Source organism: Tamandua tetradactyla, chromosome 6, assembly GCF_023851605.1.
Source record: "Tamandua tetradactyla isolate mTamTet1 chromosome 6, mTamTet1.pri, whole genome shotgun sequence".
Lineage (NCBI taxonomy): Eukaryota > Metazoa > Chordata > Mammalia > Pilosa > Myrmecophagidae > Tamandua > Tamandua tetradactyla.
In genome coordinates this window covers 56,365,572-56,371,571 of record NC_135332.1, presented here as the reverse complement: position 1 = coordinate 56,371,571, position 6,000 = coordinate 56,365,572, and positions in this window count along the sequence as shown.

Genomic DNA, 6,000 nt, shown 5'->3' with positions numbered 1-6,000 from the left:
AGGGAAGGAAAGACAGAGAGAAGGAAGGAAGGAAGGGAGGAAGAAAGGGAAACATCTTTAAACATTTTCTTGTTTTATTGTATTTTGTTTGTTTGTTTGTTTTTTACATGGGCTGGGGCCGGGAATCGAACCGAGGTCCTCCGGCATGGCAGGCAAGCACTTTGCCCGCTGAGCCACCGCGGCCCGCCCTTAACTTTCATCTTTGATAAAATAATATAGAGTTTTAAAAAGCTAAAAAGTCAATAGAAGAAAAAGACTCAAAGAAAAAACAGCAGCTCTTCAGAGCCAACTACTTCTCACTCTCTTTTAGCTGTTTCTTTTGGTATTTACCCCCATGTCTCTAATAATAGACTTATATTGGTATTTGTTAAAATTTCAGTTGTAGATATTACTCAATGGCATCTCATTTTGGACTTGGAGGCTTTAACCTCTTTACATCACCTCTTCCCCAACCCTCCCAGTGTATTTCAATGCAATTTTGGTTAAACCCACACTTAGTGGCTTCACTATTATCACTATTTAAAATATCGGTGGATCTGTAAGTCTTCCTCTACCTTGCAATGACTCTGTAGGGCCTGTCTTTTTTTTTTTTTTTAACTTTTTTATTAATTAAAAAAAAATTAACAAACAAAACATTAAGATATCATTCCATTCTACATATACAATCAGTAATTCTTAACATCATCACATAGTTGCATATTCATCATTTCTTAGTACATTTGCATCGATTTAGAAAAAGAAATAAAAAGACAACAGAAAAAGAAATAAAATGATAATAGAGGAAAAAAAAGACTATACATACCTTACCCCTTACCCCTCGCTTTCATTTACCACTATTTCAAACTGAATTTATTTTAACATTTGTTCCCCCTATTATTTATTTTTATTCCATATGTTCTACTCTTCTGTTGATATAATAGCTAAAAGGAGCATCAGACATAAGGTTTTCACATTCACAGAGTCTCATTGTGAAAGCTATATCATTGTTCAATCATCATCAAGAAACATGGCTACTGGAACACAGCTCTACATTTTCAGGCAGTTCCCTCCAGCTCCCTTACATCTTGAATAACAAGGTGATAGCTACTTGATACATAAGAATAACCTCCAGGATAACCTCTCGACTCTGTTTGGAATGTAGGGCCTGTCTTAATCCACTTTTCCACTCAAATTGATCGGATCCCTTAGTTCTGTTTTCCCCTCCAGCATCCCTCTTGCAGCCTCCTGGGTTCCTTGGACTTTTCTTTGCTGACCTCCTAGGAATTCTGAAGATAATTCTCTTATGACTATTTTTGTATTACTTCAGAGAAATACCTGTTCGTTGTACAAAAAAAAAGAAAATAGAAAGGTGCTAGAAAGAAAGTTGACTATAACTCGTTTACCCCCCAAAAACCACTGACATTTTGGTATTTATCCTTCCGATCTTAGTTCTCTATCAGTATACCATGGGGATGGAGTGCTATTTAGAAAACAGAGCCCACGACTGCTGCATTTCTGCCACTGAGAGAGTTGGGTGATTCTTCTTTGAAGGAAGATAACTTTGTTGAGCCCTATGGGTTGACGAATATCAAAAGTAATCCCCACACCAGAATACAGGTTTTAAAAAACATGGAAGGAAACAAACAGAGGGATAGAACATTCTGCTAGAGGAAGTGGCTGAAATTAAGGAGTTGAAGGGAGACTGCCTGAGAGGGAAGGACCACTAGCCGTGTGCAGCTACTTAAATTTAATAAAATTAAAAATGCAGGGGGTTGAAAAAAAAATGCAGGGGGTGCAAGGGTAGTTCAGTGGTAGAATTCTCGCCGCCATGTGGGAGACCCAAGTTCGATTCCTGGCCCATGCACTTCCCAAAAACAAACAAGCAAAATGAACAAAGGAAAAAACAACAAAAATTCAACAAATGGTGCTGCAATAATGGAATATTCACATGGAAAAAGAATGAAATGTGACTCCTGCGATACAGCATAAAAAAAAATGCACTTCCTCAGTTGCATTAATTACGTTTCAAGTGCTCCATAGAAAGATGTGGTTGTTGCAACAGTGCTGGAGTGCAGAATGGAATAGTTCCGTCATTGCAAAAAGTTCTGCTGGGTTGCACTGGTCTCTAACAAAGATCAGAAATTCACAATCCATGGGCAAAATTTAGTTCATTGCTGTAAAGCATGATGAGAGAGAGGGTAGTAATGAGGTAGTGCCTAGAGCCAGACATCTGAGTCTAAATCCTGCCTCTGTTGCTTATTATTCATATGACCTTAAACAATAATCTCAGTGCCTCAGTTTCCTCATGTGTAAATTGGAGATAATGATAATATCTACCTCGTTGGTTGTTATAAAAATCAAATAATTAATGCCTGTGAAATGGTTAGGAAAGTTTCTAACACCTAATAAGCACTCGATAAATATTTAGGATTTGCCTGTTAGTTATGAATGAATGAAGTTGAGGATTTCAAAATAAAAATCTAGACTTCTGGCTTTTTTTTTCTTTTGCAAGGCCTGGTAACCCTGGCTCCCATTGCTGCAAGGCAATGATTGGCCGGAGCTGAGTAGCAGTTGCCAGATTAAAATGGAGCACAGACTCTCCAGTTGTCATCAGTCTTACCACCCTTACAAAGTGTGCCAATGCACTTAGACCCAGCATTCTCCCCTCATGTTCTGGCCTCCCCTATAGGCAGGGGAGTTTGGGACCTCTGCTGTAAGAAGGAATGGGAAGTCCAAGGAGAAGATGTTAAACTGGGGCTGGAGGGGTGCACGTCAGTGGGGGTGGAGGGTGGGGCAGCAGGTTGACGGCATGCAAATTCTGTCTCACCAAAGGCAACCTGGCCAATGGGGCATGGTTGGGGGCAGAATCCTATCATGTTCTTTCTTGGGAGTTTGCTGCATCAGTCCCACAGAGAGCAGGTGAAATTTGCCCTATGGCATACTGTAGACTAGTGGGCAAACACATCTCCCCTAGTGTGGAGGTGGCAAAGAATGAACATCCTAAATGTATTGAAATGAGAGAATGAAAGATGGTTATTTAAGTCATTGATATCTAACATTCGATTTTGAACTGTAATCTGGATTATAGATCAAAGCTTCGGTGGAGTCTCCTACACCTATAGTTTGATGTTAGTGGTATGGTATTTTGGGGAAGTGAATAAATGAAGTGGTATACAGCATGGGACAAAAAATGGTGGGGAAAACACAAAAACAGGAGTTACAGAGTGAAGACTGAGAATTTAGCAGTGTCTAAGAGAACAGTGAGCCCCTTGAAAAAATCTTAGTAGCTTTTCTGAGGGTGAGGTCTAGAATATGTCAAGTCATTCTATTTGAATCATCTGGAAAAGCAAGGGTGTTTAAGGCTAGAACTGTTGGCAATCTTCCAGAGCAGACATCTGGATTATACGCTCATACGCATTGGATGGGGGGAGGGGGGGAGCACAGAATCAGACTTCTTGTATTGTGTAATTTCCTTTTTTCCTCCTAATGTATTATGAACATCTTTCTATGTCATTTTTTACATGAGTGATTCTCAAGGAGGGAGGACGTCATGTCTGAGGTCATATCAGAGTCCATTGTGGGGCCTCTTCAACCCACACAGGTATATCAGTCAGCAATCAGGTCAGGAAATGAAATCACTTCAAGGATTTTAAATGGAACGACTTTAACATATAGATGAGGCAATTACCAAAGGGCAGGACAGCAGGCTGAAGGCTTACCTCTGCAAATGACTCCCAGAACACTCCCAGGGGAGCCATTACCTCTATCACTCTCAGGAAAGTGACACTATTAAGTTCTAGAACATATTGCTCTAGCCTCAATTCAGGTCCCAAGAAGCTGGGATAAGGAGGCTGCTTTACCAACCCAACTTGGACATTGGAAGGTGGATTTCTACCACTTTCCAATGCTACCTCTGTTGCTTCTTCCCAACCTCTCTGAACCTGGAGACTGGACACTCACATCTAATCTTCTTGCCAGAAGCAAACAACCAAAAACACCAGAATCTGGCGTGACCTTCATTACGCTTCCACTTTTCAAATCTTGCAGAAGTGCAGCTAACTGGCAGCACCTAATTTGCATCCAGAATCCTAGCTACATGCGGTCTGAAGAAGGGTAGCTTTTAGCTTTCCAGCCTTGGCAGTACAGGGAGTCCCACTGGAATAGAGCTGAGGGCCAATCAACCATATCCAGCAGAGATTCTAGTAGGACACCTTGGAGGAATCATTATGGTCTCTTATGGGCCGAGCAACCGTGGCCCTCTGCAATCACCCTGATTTTCCTTTGGGGAACTATCTTCCCCAGTTGCAATTCATATGGTTGAGTGAGGCAGAGCCCAGTCCCCAGCTCCAGCAGTGGATACACATCCCAACCCTGGACAACTTGTGTATTCCATCTTCCATTCTTCCCTAGTGTATGCCCTTAGGAATATGTGAAAGGGTGTAATAGACCCTTAGAGGCACCAGCTAAAAAAGTACATCCATTTATCTTGGACTTTTGAGACATGTACCAATATGGAAGCAGGGACCAGAATCCTATGATTCATTGTCACTTTCTGCTCTAAGGTTTGGCAGTTGTCTGGCCTGAGTGATCCAGATGAGCAAATCATTCACAGATGTCTTTCAGAATTTCAAATTATCTTCAAATAAGTAGAAAACTCTAATTTCAAATATTATGCCTTCTAATTAAATGAGGCATCAGACCACAGTCTCAATAGTTTATTTGGAAAATATGTTTTCATAACACCTTCAGACTGAGCCTTGCTCTCCCTACTGAGCCTTGTTCCCCCTACATTCCTTTCCCCCATGCACTTATTCTACCTCTCCTTTTCCCTTACTCCATTTTTCCCAGGCTGGAATTTGTATTCCTCAACACCGTCATCCACAAAAGCTGGCTTGCTCACCTTTCCAAGAATTGAACACACCGATGTAAAACTAAAAGGAAAGGACAAAGAGAGATTGAGAATATCTACCTGCTTAAGAAGTTCCTGGTGACCACATGTGCCTGGAGACGCAAATTTGTTGTCCATGGAGTTTAGTCCTGTTCAACTGAGGGCCTGGGTTATCTGTACTAGAGACAGCTGTGTCTGACACAAAATCTGGCTCTGAACCTGACAACCAGGTGACCCTGAATAATGTTCCTTGGCCTCAGTTTCTCATTTGCAAAAGAAAGGAATTGGACTACTTGAACAAGAAGGACCCTTGCAGTTTTGATGGTTTACAGTCAGATACAGGGTCAGTATTGATTTGGGGATAAGCTTACCCAATCCATGAAGTAGTTTGTTTGAGAAATACCCCATTTGTGAAGAAGACAGACAGTAATGCATGAAAGCAATATCTCTGAGCTGGGAACCAGGAAACCTGGGCTCTGGTACTTGCTGTTTAAACTAAGTCCTCTGGGCAAGTCCCTAGACTTCTCTGGACTCCGTGACAGAGTTGGAGCAGATGATCACCAATGGCCTTTCCAGCTCTGAAATCCTATGAGCCCATGAGCCTATAATTCCAAGATCATTAAGAGGTGTCAGTCTTGATGTTTTTCTGGGGAAGTAAATCAGATGGAAAAGTGAACGCATGCAATGGTTGAAGGGGCTGCCCCTGAGAAGTTTCAAAGGCCTCCTGTATTCACAGAAGTCTTCCCTGTCACTCCTCCACCATCATTCCCAACTTCACCAACAGGTTTAAAGGTAGGCGCTGACACATCTGAGTCCTGAAACCAGGTTCTTCAGTTCTGCTGAGTCTTTACTAGGCTGGAGTCCAAGGGTTGAAAAACAGACTTTCTCAGAAGCTTATCAGGGTCCATTATTAGTCCAGGCTTGGTGGCTACTTGGCAGTGGACTTTGATCTCTAGTTAAGTGGCCCAACACGTTTGCTGGCACCCTGTTCACTCCAGGCCCCATGCTGCAGGGGGCCCTGTGACCTCCAAATCTGCTGGCATGGAAGGTCAGTAAAGATCAACTCTCGTAGATTTTCCAAGCTGAACCACTTTGGAGAGGCATCACAGGGTGAAGGCCCACCTTTTCTTTTT